This window comes from Symphalangus syndactylus, chromosome 7, assembly GCF_028878055.3.
Source record: "Symphalangus syndactylus isolate Jambi chromosome 7, NHGRI_mSymSyn1-v2.1_pri, whole genome shotgun sequence".
Taxonomy (NCBI): Eukaryota; Metazoa; Chordata; class Mammalia; order Primates; family Hylobatidae; genus Symphalangus; species Symphalangus syndactylus.
The window spans coordinates 105,085,083-105,103,022 of record NC_072429.2 but is presented as its reverse complement, the minus strand read 5'-3'; the positions used below and the strand labels follow the sequence as shown (position 1 = coordinate 105,103,022).

Sequence of the window (17,940 nt, the reverse complement as noted above, 5' to 3'; positions counted from 1 at the left end):
AATTATTTTCTTTTCTTTGAAAACACAAAACAATAGAATGCTGGTACATTATATGCTGGAGTAAATTTATACTTCACTTATTGATAGATTAACTTGAATTATGAGCTGGTACTCACAATTCCTCTGGCATGAGTAACCAAATATCAGAGAACTTTGAAGTACAAAACCAAATGAGTATTCCTTTAAGAAGAAACTTTTATAAAGAAAGCCAATGACAAAACAGACCAAAGAGGTTTTTTCACAAGTATAAAAACATTAGGAATCTGAAGATTTCAGCAACATTTAAAACAATGTGGTAAGCTGCATTTAGCAAGATGCATCACAATTGAGGAAGATCGAAAACAGGAGTGAATATATTTCATGAATTATGCATTGTATCAGAATCTCATTTGTTAAGTATTTTGACCTCTGCTATTTTTGTGCTGGTGTCTGTTGTACTCCCAATTAATCAGAAAGGAAATTAGCATAGTAGATAATAGATAATGCTAGAATTAAGGACAGAAAGTTGGAAACCTTTATAGTAATTTAACATTTTTTAAAAGCATGAAATTAGTTTTAAAATTAAAATGAAATCAAAGAGCAGGAACAAAAAGTAACCTTTTCTTGGTTCAAACTATGCTTTTTGAAAGGACATAAAATTGCTCACTATATTTTTAATCTCCACAAAGTAGTTCATTTGCCTTTGAACTACTTTCTGTCAAATGAAAATATAGAGAACAATGAGCTAACCAATGGAGGTTCTGCATTCAAACTGAATATAGCATATTAACAAATGATATGATGGTCAAACACAGAAAACAATTTTTACAAAGGATACTTTATTACTGAAATTAGAGGCAAAAATTTTCATCAGAGATGGGAAATTAAAATAATTATATATGTATTTGTGAATTTTCCTAAAAATTAATGATTTCTCTCACAAAGGAAGTATTAACTATAAAATTAATTTCCTTTATAAAAATGCACCATTTTCTAAATACAAAGTTCTAAACAGAGAAATTAACAAAAAGGTGCCATCTCCTACAAAGTCTTAGAAAGCTCTCATGATGTCCCTCTAACACTTCCCCACTACCTCTCTGACTCCATTCCCTATTGCTTTCCTCTGCTCACTGTGCACCAATCAAACTGGCCTCCTTCATGTTCCTCAAATGTTCCAGGCACGTTCCCACCTCATGGTCCTTGCACTGGCTGGTCCCTCTGCCTGGAATGCTCTTTGCCCTATATTCGCATGGCTCTCTCCCTTCAAGATTTTGTTCTGGTGTCATTTTCTCAAGAAGGCCTCCCTTGACAACTCTATTTAAAACTGCCCTGCGGCAAAGCTGAAAGATCTCTGGCTGAGATTAAAACAAAATTTTCTAATCAGAAGCAGAAATCAACTGGTAACTTTATTCTTTTTCTGTCTTCATTGACTAGAAAAATAATTGACTTGTCTTGCCAGAGGCAGAATTTAGGTTGGAAAACAAGAATCACTTTTTTCAGTATAGTTTCCTTACCTTTTTCTTGTCTTATTGGAATTATGCTGCAGGCAAGGTTAACATTTAAGATCCATGTAAACACAAGAAAATTTACCTAACCAGAGTATCCCTGCACTCATCATGGTTGTTGTTTTCTACACAACACACTAGGGACATCCTTCCATTTTAATAAGATTGCTTTACCTTGGGAATGCTTCTTGGAAGAGGGAGAGGTGAAGGGAGACAGGTAGACATACTGAAATTTTGACAGAAGATGTGGTCAAAGATGGTACATTCCTACCGATACTATAATTATCAGCAATCACAGAACATTCACCCAAACCTATTATAATTCCAAAGACAGCAAAGCAACTGACTTTATACACTTGGTATCTAGGGTAAAAGATCAATCATAATGATGATAACTAATGACTATACATATGTCTGTTATTTACTGTTATTTTACAAGTAACAAAAATATATTGCACTTAGATAACATCATCTAAATGTATTCTTCTTCAGATCCTCAAATACAAATGCTTTCACCTTGAATGAGGATTTTATCTTATAGTAAACTTAATTTTTAAAAGACACTCTTCTTTTAATAAAGAGCAATTAAAATCAAAATAATCTATGCATAGTTGCATAAAAATGTAAATGTAAAATATATTTTAAGTTTTTCTCTTTATGGGTATATTCCTAAAGACTTCAGATCTGAGTGAAAAATATAAATCAAGTAAAATAAATGTGACTGACAAATTTCAGGGTGACTCAAGGACTGACTTGTACTGAAAACAAGAGTGGTAAGGAATGACATGTACTGAGCAAGCTGGAAAGTAACCAGCATGCACACAGTGAGTGTTCTCATGCAGTAATCATAACCTTCACAGCAACCCTAGGTCATAGATGCTATTATTATACACACTCTATAGTTGAGAAATCTAGGCACAGAGAAGTTATTTGATAAAGATAAGTAGCAGAGTTGGGGGTAAAATCTAGGAAATCTCATTTGAGCTCTTGGGCCCTTAACCATTACACCATATTTTCTCCAATGACTAGCAAGTCTTCTGAAGGAAAAATGTGCAAATAAATGAAGGAGAACACATGCAGATTATTTTTAAAGAAAAATTTTGTAGATTCAGTAAGAATAATAGCAAAGTAAAGACAGTCAAGTCTTCTTTATATTGTTAGCAGAATATGTTATATGGCAATATATTGAGAGTTAAGGAAACAATATTAGGACAAGCAATTCATTGTTCTATTGGGGGAGAAAGATTTCTGTGAAATAAAAAATTCTTCCCAAGAGTTTCTTCCTCTTTTGTCTTCTATTACTTTTATTCTTTTCCTAAAGGGTCTGCTATCCACTTACAGAAGATAAATGCATCTTTCTTTTAACCTAAATTTCCTTTACAGTTTAGGAGGTCACACTATTAGCAGGAATTATGAAAAGATTGTAAAATTTCAAGTTGAACGACCAGGATTCTAGTTCTAATTCCTTTACTTTGTAGTGTGTGAATTTTATTTCAACACAATACACATTGTTTTATAGAATCATTTTCCCCTCGTCAGCAAAGATGAGTAATTGTGACAGGGACCTTATGGTCAGGTAATAAATATCCAAATATTTATTATCTGAACCTTTGCAGAAAAAAGTTTGCCCAAACCTAGTCTAAGTAATCAATGAGAAAATGCACAGGTAATACAGAGTTTCTGGCACAGGGTGAGCACTCAACAGATGGGGGCTCAGCATCCGCAGCAGTGGGTGGTTGATGTCGATGGAGGACACTAGGTGCTCTAAAAAAAAAAAAGAAATTTCATGGTACCCAAGGACTAACACAGGATGCATTACATGTATTGCCAAAGAGTTCTAAAGTTTTTTTTTTCTTTTTTTGTATAGAACCTCTTTTCCTTTTAAAAAAATTATTTTAGGTTTGGGGTACATGTGAAGGTTTATTACATAGGTAAACATGTGTAGGGGGGGTTGTTGTACAGATTATTTCATCACCCAGGTATTAAGCCCAGTACCCAATAGTTATCTTTTCTGCTCTTCCTCCTCCTCCCAACCTCCTCCCTCAAGTAGACCCCAGTGTCTGTTGTTTCCTTCTTTGCGTTCATAAGTTTTATCATCTAGCTCCCACTTTAAAGTGAGAACATGCAGTATTTGGTTTTCTGTTCATGTGTTAATTTAGTAAAGATAACAGCCTCCATCTCCATCCATGTAGCCACAGAAGACATGATCTCATTAATTTTTATGACTACATAGTATTCCTTGGTGTATATGTAACACATTTTCTTTATCCAATCTGTCACTGATGGACGTTTAGGTTGATTCCATGTCTTTGCCATTGTGAACACTGCTGCAATGAACATTTACATGCATGCGTCTTTATGGCAGAATGATTTATATTCCTCTGGGTATATACCCAGTAATGGGATTGCTGGGTTGAATGGTAGTTCTGCTTTTAGCTTCTTGAGAAATCACCATACTGCTTTCCACAATGGTTGAACTAATTTACACTCCCACCAACAGTGTATACGTGTTCCCTTTTCTCCACAACCTCGCCAGCATCTATTATTTTTTTTACTTTTTAGTAATAGCCATTCTGACTGGTGTGAGATGGTATCTCATTGTGGTTTTGATTTGCATTTCTCTAATGGTCAGTGATATTGAGCTTTTTTTAAGATGCTTGTTGGCCACATGTATGTCTTCTTTGGAGAACTGTCTGTTCATGTCCTTTGCCCACTTTTAATGGGGTTTTTGTTTTTATCTTGTAAATCTATTTAAGTTCCTTATAAATCCTGGGTATTAGAATTTTGTCAGATGCATCATTTGCAAATATTCTCTCCCATTGCAATTGTTTTTGGTGTCTTTGTCATGAAATCTTTGCTTGTTCCTATGTCCATGAGGTATTGCCTAGGTTGTCTTCCAGGGTTGTGGGTTTCACATTTAAGTCTTTAATCCAACTTGAGTCGACTTTTGTATATGGTGTAAAGAATCTTCTGCATATGGCTAGCCAGTTATCCCAGCACCATTTACTGAATAGGAAGTCTTTTTGCCATTGCTTGTTTTCATCAGTTTTGTTAAACATCAAGTGGTCATAGATGTGCAGACTTCTTTCTGGGCTCTCTACTCTGTTCCACTGGTATGTGCTCATTTTTGTACCAGTACCAGGCTGTTTCCATTACTGTAGCCTTGTAGTATAGTCTGAAGTCTGGTAACATGATGCCTCCAGCTTTGTTCTTTTGCTTAGGATTGCCTTGGCTATTCAGGCTCTTTTTCGGTTCCATATAAATTTTAAAATAGTTTTTTTTTTCTAGTTCTCTGAAGAATGTCATTGGTAGTCTGATAGGAATAGCACTGAATCTATAAATTGCTTTGGGCAGTATAGCCATTTTAATGATACAGATTCTTCCTATCCATGTGCATAGAGTGTTTTTCCATTTGTTTGTGTCTTCTCTGATTTCTTTGAGGAGTGTTTTGTAATTCTCCTTGTAGAGATCTTTCACCTCTCTGGTTAGCTGTATTCCTAGGTATTTTATTCTTTTTGTGGCAACTGTGAATGGGATTGCCTTTCTAATTTGGCTCTCAGTTTGGCTGTTGTTGGTGTATAGGAATGCTAGTAACTTTTTTACATTGATTTTGTACTCTGCAACTTTGCTGAAGTTGTATGTCAGCTGGAAGAGCTTTTAGGCTGAGGTGATAGGGTTTTCTAGATGTAGAATCATGTCGTCTGCAAACAGAGATAGTTCACTTCTTCTCTTCCTATTTGGATGCCCTTTATTTGTTTCTCTTGCCTGATTGTTTTGGTTGGGACTTCCAATACTGTGTTGGATAGAAGTGGCAGTTGTCTTGTGCCGATTTTCAAGGAAAATATTACCAGCTTTTGCCTATTCGGTATAATGTTGGCTGTGGGCTTTATATAGATGGCTCTTGTTGTTTTGAAGTAGGTTCCCTCAATACCCAGCTTACTGGGAGTATTTAACATGAAGGGATGTTGAATTTTATCAAAAGCCTTTTTGCATCTATTGAGATAATCATGTGGTTTTTGTCTTTAGTTCTATTTATGTGATGAATCACATTTATTAATTTGTGTATGTTGAACCAACCTTGCATCCCAGGGATGAAGCCAACTTGATTATAGTGGATTAGCTTTTTGATGTGCTGCTGGATTCTATTTGCAAGTATTTTGTTGAAGAACCTTCTTTTCAACTAAGGTATTATATTGAAACTCAATATGCAAAGCAGAAGCAATGCTCCTCTTGTTGGGGATGGAGATGGCAGAGCTAAAATTCAGGCATATTGGTTATCAGCCTTTAGTTTTTTCCTCTGCATCATGTACTATTTTTTCATGTAATGAAGTTTTGTTATTGCTGAGTTTTTATTAAATTGGGTAATGAAGATACATAAAGTTGTATAAAGAGATGTCATGACAAATTTATCTTTCAACTAATAATCTAGGGCCTCCTCAGCAAAAGATACATATCATGTTTTTCCAACATCAAATATCACAGATACCTATTTGATTGTTCCCAATTAATTGTTTAAGATTGTTTTACAACTCTATCATTAATTATCATTCTAGAAAATACCGCCTTATGAAGGGAAGCAAAAGCAATTCAGTCAGAATGCACTTTGGGGTAGAATCTGGAGGCTGTGCCTTTAGTTGGTGGGGAAGCTTGAATGTGAAGGAGGGGCTACACTCTAATTTTCTTCTCACTCCTCACTCTTACTTCTCACTGCTCACTCAACATCTTTACTAAATAGTCTTAACACCATTCAGAAACTGGTGTCAAATGTAGGGCTGTTTGGCCCATCTGTGTCCTCCTCCACCACTACCACTACCACCACCACCCCAACCTCAACATCAACCTCTGACTTCTGTCTCCTATCTGTTCCTGCTGCACCTTGGACCACATGTTATTACCAGTCACAGGTCCACTGTCCAAGGACCCTCCTCACCATAAAGGTTCCATTTCATTAGTTGTAGTATAAAATCTATACTATATACTATAAAATCCATTATATTTTTTCTTTGAAACATAGTCAACTCAAAACATTTAATATGGAAAAATTTATTTAACATCAGTTGTTCTATCAACAAATAAAATTTTTCACAAGGCTCTGTTTTGTTAAGTTGTGATTTCAAATTACATTTCATATCACCTAAAAACTAATTTTTAACTTATTATTTGTGGAGATAAAATGGTTCCTATAATAGATTTGAAAAACATTTGCTCGTTACATGAAGTACTACAGATTTGTGTTACTAAGTCTTATAGGCATTAATCAATACTTTCAGCATTCAAAAAGGTATAGGTAATAACTGCTACCAAGAATGAGAGAGAAAGAGGCTAGGCATGGTGGCTCATGCCTGTAATCCCAGCACTTTGGGAGGCCAAGGCAGGTGGATCACTTGAGGCCAGGAGTTTGAGACCAGTCTGGCCAACATGGCAAAACCGTGTCTCAACAAAAATACAAAAATTAGCCAGGCATGGTGGTACACTCCTGTAATCCCAGGAACTCGGGAGGCTGAGGCACAAGAATCGTCTGAACCCAGGAGGCAGAGACTGCAGTGAGCTGAGATTGTGTCACTGCACTCCAGCCTGGGCAACACAGCGAGACTCTGTCCACCCCCCGACAAAAAAAAAAAAAAAAAAAGAATGAGAGAAAAAGAGAAGAGAAAAGAGACGAGAGAAAATAAGAATTAAAAACAGAGGATAATTTCATACTTAATCACCAATAAATTATTTGTGAAGAGGAATATGCTCAGTAAATTCTTAACTGTTAAAATACTACTTTGCCCTAAATGCTAAACAGAAAGGCATATTTAATTACCACTATTATAGGCAAAGTAATGGAATTATGAGCCTGTGAGACAGGCTCAAGTGTTAAAGGGTAAGTTATCACAACGATTCCCCCTCCACCCCATATAAAAATGAGTTTTGCTGCCTTGTCATTATGGGCTAACCAGAGGTAAAGGGGACAAATACTTGGAGAAACCTAAGTCTATGACAAGGAGACCCTGAAGCAGGAGTGGATATAACCCAAAGAAAGAAAGATCTGTGGGGACAATGGGGCAAGAAAGTGACAGAAGGTGAGGCGAGTCACAGAACATTGTGAAGATGGATGTTGGCACTTCAGAACGAGGGGCTAAACTTCATTCAGAACTTCAGAATGAGGACTTAGCACTTAGATATGACTTCAGAATGAAGATTTGGTTTTGCTATACCATGTGGGCTTTGACTGCATCATTATATGTCAATCATAGTTACTACTGCTCTAAGGCCTGCAGCCTGAGAGACAATTTCCTGGCAAAGGGGTACAGAGTGTGCACTTCACTCAGTTTCTTGGCCTCCTCCAGTCCACAAAAGGTCACCTCTCAAACTTCCGCAAACTTGGAAACAGAGAAAAGAACCATAACCCTCCACAGGACTGTGCTGCGAAATTTCAAAACAAAAAATACTGCTGACCTGCAACTATTTCTAATCAAAAAGCTGTGTTGATTTTTTAGCTTGGGCTACCCAGCAAATTCACAGAAGTGCCCACAGTATGAAAAATAAAGAATCGCCTTTATTCCTCCTGCCCAAGGCTGCTGAGGAACCCATTTATCTTCGAGGAGTTATTCTCTCAAACATTCCCTCAGAATGCTGCCTAAGGGAAAACGGCTGCAGCTGCTTCTTAATGCAATTTTTGTCAGGAAGATAAGTTTCCTCATTGAAAGGGTAAGTGGAAGAAGAACAGGCTTCTGCAAACTGTCATATTTCACAACAAAAAGGCCTTTTAAAATTCCCTTGGAGTTTGATTTTTTCTTCTAGACCAAAAGAGCTTTAATTGCTCTACCTCAATATGCCTTGTTTCTTCAGTCCAAATCTAGACAAAAAGTTTAGTTCTCTGAAAGGCTACTCCTTTTCTGTTAAATCGCTTTCCTTCTGGATATAAAGTTGGCCAATAATCAGTCTGAAATGGGCTGCCTTTAGTGGAATGTGATTCTCTTTAGTCAAAGGAAAGACACTTTTCACCCTGTCCTTCTGGCTCTGCAGCAAAGAGGGAGACAGTCTGCTTTTCCGTCCTCTTTAAGGAGAGCTCCACTTCAATGCTATCTGATAGACAGTAGGCTTTCAGATAGACACCAACTCGAAATTACTTCTGCTAGAAGATATTATGGAAATAAGAACCCATGAAGCAATCAGTTTGAAGAAAATGGTATGATATACTTTAGCTAGTTATTAAATTAATTTTGTAAGGCATCTTTATGATGCCCACAGTTTGGGATTAATCGTAAAACACAGGAGCAATGTAAATTACCTTTGGAATACACAAGCTAATTAGAAATATCAACTATTCAAATAGTCCATCCACTTAAGCAATCAGATTGATAGACTCAGATAAAAGAGAAGAAAAACATTTTGGATATTTTCTCCCTCATTTATTACAATGACTTTTAACATGTGGAGATAGACCTATGATTCAATTCATTTATTTCTCTCCTTTACCATACCAGGCTCTAATGATTAAAAGATAAATAACATTGTACCTGCACTCTAAAAGACTAAGAAACTAGCAGAAAAGCAAGTATCTTATAATAATTGTGTAATCTAAGCCAAACTTGTGATATGAACAAAGGAGTCAGGGAATGCAAGGGAGGAAGAAAGTAATTTGGCCAGAAGTCAGAAGAAAGAAGAATGCAAGATACCCTCCTCACTAGAGGGTAAATTTGAGCTGACCCTCGAGAATCATAGGAATTTGCTAAGCAGAGAAGTGTTAAGACGGTATTTCAAAGAAGACTGAAATCTATAACATTTGAAGCAAGGCAGACAACTTTGTGAACATAGGAAGCAGGGTGGAAGGAGAGGGGAAGAGACTAGCAAGAGAGGCTTTTGTGACGCCTTGAATACCATACAAAAAAAATCCATTTTCCTCGAGGCTCTGAGGAGCTGCCAAAGATTTCTGAGCAAGGAAGAGATTACCATGACTTTGCCTTTAGGTTAAAGTTGAAGCAAATGATAGCTGCAATAAATAGTATACAACATAGCTTTTAAAAAGCATATTGTTTTGGATTTTAACAATTCAGTGCTAGGGCAGGGAACAAGAGAGAAATCGTAACCATTAACTTTTGGCTCTTCATTTTTGTGTGTGTGTTTACACTCAAATAACAAAGCCACTGATTTTTTTAAAATTATCAATTTTGTTAATGATTATTCTCAAGGTTAAATTCTGCTTGAGACGCCTACATGTATAATAAGCATCACATATGCCCAGTATATCTAAAAGTTATGGAAAAGACACTACAGTTTAATGTTATCATTATTTCCTGTCATGGTCATTATGAATATATTAATTTTATCTTTTCACATTCAATACTATTCTTTACAGGTTTATTTTTTTTGTTAGTCTTTCCTCTATGTCCTCTTTCATGAGCAGAAGGAAGATTGGAATATTAATGCACATTATTGTGGCTGAATACAAAAAAAAGCTATTTTCTGAGTTTTTATTTTCAGAAGAACAATACAAACTCTCCCAGTCCTTTTTTTTTTTTTTTTGGAAATTAGTTAGAAAAGATTAAGTAGAGAGAGAATGAGAGAGAGTTTTCCTACAAAAAAGATATTCTGAAGTCAGATCCTCAAGCTGCCAGAAATAGGACATATCCAGAAGCATCGTGCTGTGTAATGGGAGAGGGGGCCCCCCTATTTTTGACCACCTTGCTCCAATGGTGTCCTAACTAGAAAGTCACCTCGGAGATGAAGCAAAGAGAAATACACATTAAGGTTACACTTTATGCAAAAAGCATTAATAAGATCGATATTTAAAACCAGACCTTACTGAACAAAGTAATGGGCTCATATCCTTTTTTGGTTTTTCTTTAGTAAATAGTTGCCTACATTCGGTATAGTTTCCTGTATTCCTATTGCTAAAAATAAATAAATGAAAATGGGGGCTACTGTTTGGATACCTCATGGTCAACCACCCATAGACACTTAAGCAAAATTTAGGTCATCCCGATTTCCCGGAAATCCTAGCCCTAAACATAAAAATGCAAGCGTTATATTTTTACCCCTCACAGCATGATTCAGTGAAATTAAATCAATCAGCTATAGACAAATCAGCTTCAATAGCTCTATTCGCCTTATAAAAGAACACATGATAGCCAATCACGACAAAGGTGAACACACTTCCTCTTTTATGCCCTGTCAACTGTGCTGTAACTGCTGTAGAATTGAGACTTGATGCCATTTTTCAGTTTTGAGGCTCCCAGTCTGCAAACTATTGCTCTTAAAATTCAAAATTAGCTGGGCGTGGTGACACACGCCTGTAATCCCAGCTACTCGGGAGGCTGAGGCAGGAGAATCACTTGAACGAACCCAGGAGGTGAGGGTTTCAGTGAGCCGAGATTACACCATTGGACTCCAGCCAGGGCAAGAGCAAAACTCTGTCCCTAAATAAATAAATAAATAAAATCAGACCTTAAACTTAGAATTTCTACTTGCACAAAAAATTATATATCTCTCTCCCTCTCTCGTTTGAGCAATGGATAGATAGATGATAGATAGATAGATAGATAATAGATAGATAGATGATAGATAGATAGATAGATAGATAGATACAAAAAGAGAGAGAAAAACAAATACATTAAGCCACTAACCTTTCCTAGCCCAATGTTTTACTTAAGTTTTAAAGAAAAAAGTTCAACATTTAATCTTTACAGGGACCGAAATGAGGAAACAAGGATGTGATTTAATATTGTAGGCTCCTTTATCTTCATTTGTAAAAAGAAAAAAATCACTGTAAGTAAATGGTTATAACCCTCAACGACCAACAGAGGTAAGAAGATGGGAGATAAATGCAAAATGTAATGAGGTAGGAATGTCCAAAAAGCCCTGCCTGTCCTCAGTGTAGATTCTCTTCAATAAAGATTGTAGCCTTCAAGGCATAATGCATGTCATCATTCTTCAGACTGCCATTCCTGGGAGACTGAACTCCCTGGCTATTTTTATTAACCTGGGTTTGTCTATTTTGACAGAGAAAAAGAAAAAAGCTTTGAGTTGCGTATTTTTGAAGTGTACCCTCATATAACCAAAGGAACAGGTTTGCATTGATGTAATCATCTGATATGTGTGCCTATATTTCTGAAATTGTCAGATTCTTCTCTACACACTGTTACCAATGTTGAGCCATATCAGTGAATACACATCATGAATGCACTGTCGACTTACTACAGTTTTTTATTTGACAAAAACTGTTACAAAGTTACACAAATTATTCCAGATGAATTACCTATCTAAATGGTCTAACCTACAGATTATGTGTTTTTAAAGGCTTTTGAAGAAATACATTTCATGATTATTCTTTGGTTCATGTCGAAGTTTAAAAATAATACATACACATGAAAAAAGTGTTTTCTGATCTACTCCACATGCCTCTTGTTTCCAATTTGGCTCATCCGGATTTACTCTTTGTGGAATTAAGGACTTGTGTTAAGTGTAAGTAGAGATGATCTTCTCTGAAAAGTGGAATTCGAGTCTTTTCTCTACCCACTGCTACAAAGGTGTTTGGAACTTCAGTTTCCTTTCAATGAAATGGAGAAAATAACAATTCATATGTAACAGATTTCAACAAATTTCTTTGCTGCATTACCCAGTATGTTTCTACTGTATTTCTTCCATTCCAAGGTGCCACTGATTGCCAGTCCCACTAGTGAATGAATAACAGCTTTTCTGAACATTTCTGAAATATTAAATGAGTAAAAACATTGGTCTTAGTATCAGAAAAGAAGGATTTTTAAGGCAATTTTTAGCCAGGCTTTAAACAGATGTTCAAATTAGTTTGTTAGGAGGATAACATCTGGTTGTAGAAGGTCTAGGATATTTTATCTTTGGATTTAACATATATATTAAATGAGTTAATTTCAATAACAAATAAAAATTTAAAATATTACTAAAATAGAGAAAAGGGGAAGAAAAATGTGATATCAGCTATTTGCCTTGTCCTATGTGTTTTATATAAGTTATTTCATTTAATATTTACAACAATCCTATGAAATACATACCATTTTACCATTTTAAATTGAAGGAAATTCAGGCTCCAAAGAGGTAAAACAAAAACAAACAAACAAAAAACTTGACCAAAATATAATAATAATAGGATATCTAGTAAGTAGAGAAATGGAAACTTAAAAAGCCTAGGACTCTTTCCACTACAATGCCTCTCAAATAAATACCCACTCGACAAGTTTACAACAAACAAGCTAAACCTCTGATAAAATATACTTCCACATGCTTAAAACAGTTTGCTTAGAAATACACCTTTTATATTATCTTGATCTAATTATTCAGGGATACTTACTCACTGAGCACTACTGTTAAAGCCAATGTCATCACAGAGATAAAATTCTGAGTGTCTATACTGTTATGCTCTAATATACATCATCATTTTTAAAATGCAGATAAAATCCCATTATTTTTACTTCAATTAGGATACTCTTTCTCTGATAAGGCTAAACAATTATTATTAATCGCATTCCATCTGTGCCTATATATGCCAGAGGTAGTTAGGAGCTGTGTGAAGTCAGAATGAACTGGGTTTGAGTCCCTTCTTCACTACGTTACCAGCCATGGGACCCTGGACTAGTTTACTGAGCTTGTTTAAGCCACAATCTCATCATTATTTACAAGTTCATGTTCCTTAAGCTCTGCCTAGCATAGAGTAAACCCGGATGATTCATTCCATAAATATTTTAAATGTTACTGAGGTAAATAGCCTATAAAAGGGAATTCAAATTCTCAACACATTTAACTTCAGCTTAGGCAAACTGTGCTCAGTGTCTTATGTACAGAAGTAATTAAGCCTAATTTTAGACTCAAGCATATTATATTCAGCTTCATCACTAATTAACATATCAAATATTGCCTTCTCCATAGAATTAGAGAAGTACTAGTGAAAATGGCATGGTGGCCCATAATAAGCACCTGTTAGAGATCAGTTCTTGATCAAGAGTATCAAGAACCAAAGTGAACTTCGGTTTGCAATGAGTGAAAATTACCTACAAAAGTGTTTCCCAGATTTTATTCCATAGACACTGACCTCATAACATAAGCCTAGAGGAAAAAAGGGTCCCTGCAATTTTGGATTCATATAAAAAAGCTACCTTTTGGTGATGCATGCTGCGTATGTGCTCTCTGGTGACCTGCAGTAAGGAAGTCTGTTTAACTTTGTTTGCGGATTCACAATTCTCCGAATTTGTATGATGACAGAATTGTTTTTCTTACATGAAACCTATTAAAACTAGTTCCATGGAAACACAGTCCAGGATTCAACAGACTTCTTTTGATTCTCCAATTAAAAAGATGAGAAAAATATTCTTCTTTAATTTCCAGTAACAATAATGGTATGATTGATCTCCTCTTCAGTTTTCAGAAAGTTTCTGCTATAGAGAAATGAAGGTACATGTTAAAATTTCAACTAATTCAATGTTGAGGGTGATAGGATGAGAACAGCATATGGCAGTGAGTCTTACACTTCCTACCTACATGAACTGTTTTAGTTCCATAAACAACTTTTTTTTTTATTTTTGGCAATGGATTCCTGCCACAGAAATAATATATCTCTAGGCTATGATATGGGTGGACAAATTCATTTTGTCCTAGCAAAAGGGAGAATAAACCTACATTGGATTGGTAGGTTCTTCCTCATACAAAACAGCAATGGTGTATCATGCAATGAATTGCTGTGCTTATTAAAAGAAAAAAATATCCTTCCACAGTAAAACATGGTGTCAGCTTACTGGTCACTAAATCAGGAAAACTCATTAAATTCAAAACACCCAAATGAAAATCAAACAACCATGGAAAATAGTGTGCTTCATTTGCATGTTTCTAAAATCTACTATGGGACAGAATATGCTGTACCCTAATTATGTTGGTTTCTAGTGGATTTGAAATGGAAATTACAACTCTCTCACTCCCTTACCCCCCGAAAGTCCACATTTAGAGAATTTTTAAAATCCCAAAATTGAATGTGTAGTTTCAAGGGCATGATGTAAGGTAATATTAAATCTTTGTGAACCTCAAGAGCGGTCATGATAATAGAAATTATTTCTCAAAAAAAGAGAAGCCAGTATTGTCTCATCATGCAATGATTCACATATCACTGTGACTACTTAGAGTATTAGGATAAAAAAATAAGAAATGACTACTGGAGAAAAAAATAAAGATCCTCTCTATCCTCCCAAAATTTCACATGGTAAGTGATCTTTGATGCTCCTTATAATCACGTTTCTAATAATCACTTTTATTAATAAGAAAGTCCTTCCAAAATACATCCTATGTGGTTCAAAACATTAGCCCTTCCAAACAGAAGTCCCTATTTGGGTACCATCTGATTCCTGGCCTATCCAGATGAAACACTGGACACATACACAATGTGGATACCCTTTATTAGCATCTTGAAGGATAATTTTATGTTGGGCCCATTTATAGGGTCCTAGTGAGCTGACAATTGAATTAATAATATGTTACAAATTACACAGGTTGGGGTTTTAATTTAAGCTTTATAAATGGCTTTCAAAAAACTGACATTTTTTGTTTTGATTCTTCACAAGTAACACCGTAAGACTTAATTCATATAGGTGAAACAACCTGAGTCATTCAAGCTTGGATCTGAGAGTAACTTAATAAGTGAGGGAGCCTGAGTAAATATCCAGTGTGGTAGCTAACTTCCAGTATGGCCCTTGGTGATTTTTGCCTCTGAGTATTCATATCCCTGTGCCACCTATTCCACAGTGAATTGACTAGCCTATCTCTGTAATTAATAGTATGCTGAATTAATGAAGAAACGTGACATCTGAGGCCAGGGCATAGATGACACTGTGGCTTCTGCCTTGTTTTCCTGTCTTGCTCACTCTGATGGAAGCCAGTCACCATACCCTGAGGACATTCTTCTAAGACCACTCTCTATTTCTGACTACAAATGATCCCCCACTGAAACTGAAGCTGGCTTTGGGCTGACTTGAGATTGAATTTGGCTGTTTATCTTAATGTACTCAGGATAGAATTTGGTAATATTATGATTGTTAACTACTGCACAAGAAGCAAAAGATGGTAAAGCAGGAGGTTTATGTTCAAGACATATTTAATTCAAATCACTTTAGTTTATCTCACTGAAATCATATAAAATCCAATCTTTAAAATCTCTTAAAATTGTTAAGACTCCCAGTTAAACAAGTTAGCCTCTGCTCCCTCCTATAACTACACACACAAGTGAAAAAAAGGTCAGAGGGCAGCGGGGTGGAGGTGAAGATGAGGATATAAAAGTCAGAGGTCCAAAAGAACAATGAGAATAAGAAGGGAAACAACAGCAGAGAGAAGAGGCAAGGAGGGAGAGACAGGGTGCAAATTATAAATGCCGGAAAGTGAAAAGATAAAAAACAACTAACTTAGCAGAGCAGATGAAGCTGAAAGTTCAATGCCAAGAATGGGTAGGGAAGAGAAATAGCCAATTAACAAGCAAATTCACTTGACAGAAATCAGAAAAGGGTGCAGGAATAGGGCGCGTATTTGTATTTTTGAAGGCAGTGGTATAGGTGGGGCTGAGAAAAATGGTTAGTTGACCATCTAAAAAGCATATAGGTTCTTAGATCCAATCCCTACCCTAAGCAACCAGATGACTACACCTCCTCCACCCAGTAAGAGACTAGCAGCTGGGTCTCCTAAAAAGTTAAACCAATAGTCTAGTAGGAATGAGTTCAGAATATTCCTTTCTGAGTAAATTAACACACACAGGACAAAAATACCTAGAATTAATGATAGTTTGGTATATAAACTAAATATATCAAATACAGTGAACAAGTGATAAAATAGTAATGCTTACCACTCAACAAGTTCTACACACAAATACCAGTTATCTAATTAGCTTTTAAATCCTTTATTTGCAAATATGAATGGACAATCGAGACAGAGACAAATGAAACCAAAAAAATGAACAATGCAAGAACAGATGAAAACTTTAGAAAACTATAACCGATATGAGAAGACATGCAGACATGAAACAAGAACAGGATACCATTAAAAAATTATTGTTGAAATTTAAAATAAGAGCAGAAATAACTCATCCCATAAAGGAGTTAGAAAATAAAGTTAAAGAAATCACACCCACAAAGTAGAACAAGAATGAGAAAAAGATAAAAATTAGAGATAAATAATAAGAAAATTAGAAGACTGATCAAGATGGTCCAATATACATATTGTAGAAGCTCCAGAAATGTCAAACAGAAAACCAAGGTATTTATCAAAGACAATATTCCAGAAAATACACTAGAACTGAAGTACATGAATCACCAAGATAGAAAGGATTCACTAAGTATTTTACACAATGGATAAAAAAATGATCCAACCTGAGGCACAAAAATGTAAAATTTTGGAACACTGAGGACAAACAGAAATCCCTAAAAGCTTCAATCAAAGAAAATAAAGCAATTTTAAAAAGCAGACCAAAAGCAAACTGTTAGGTAGCAGAATAGCATCACACCTCTCAATAACTGAGTGCTAGAAGAAAATGGAGAAATGCCTTCAAAATTTAGGAGGAACTTATTTCTAACCTATATTCCTGTACCTATTATACTATCAATCAAATGTGAGATTAGAATAAAGGCATTTTCAGACCATGTGATATCTCACAAATGTATACTCTCCATTATGGAATCCTTCTCTAGAAGTTATAAGAAGATGTGTCTGACTAAAATTAGGAAGAAAACTAAGAAAAAGGAAGACATGAAACCCCAAGAGGAGAAAATCCAAGACAAGAGAAAAGCAAAGAGAATTGTCGGGATGACAGTGAAGGGAAATGGTGTATGACAGTGGTGCAGTAGAATTACAGAGCAGCCAACCCAGATTGGAACAGGAGGGCAGACAACCAGGAGACAACTGTCTGAGGAATGTCCCCAGGAAAGCAAAACTAAAACCAAAGCCATGACAGAATATCTGATTTTAACAAAGTTATTGAGAAGTTGTTTACATTTCTGATAGAGAGCTTAGGAAAGACTTCAAAAAAAAAAAAAAAAAAGAGGTCACAGGAATTGCACCAATTATTAACTCCAGGGAAAACAAAATACTGTTAAAGAAATGTAAGCATATAATAAAATATAACATTTTTATAGCCATAATATGAGTACTAATATTGATTTAACTGAAAATTTATGACTAACTGAAAAATATATATTTAAAATCATTGCCATTTTCCACAATAGGAAATCAGAAGACAATATGCAAAACAAAAACATAAAAAATGAAGATATTCAGAATCACAGAGGTAAACCTGAAGAAAAAGCAGCTAAAAATGTTAAACATGGTTTCCCTAAGGAATAAGAATACAGAGGTGGGAAGAAAGGGACAGAGTAATGGTACATTTTCTTAAACATTTGTAAAACTACGAACCCTCGAGCTCGATAAATATATGGACATATATATATGTGTATATATATACCTTTATATATTT

At 35.5% G+C, this 17,940-nt stretch overlaps 1 protein-coding gene across 1 annotated transcript in view; it reads right to left on the bottom strand.

The window, feature by feature from the left end:
* OXR1 (oxidation resistance 1) overlaps positions 1-17,940 on the bottom strand; it is a 490,018-nt gene that overhangs the window by 433,127 nt on the left and 38,951 nt on the right. The gene's annotated exons all lie outside the window — the stretch shown is intronic.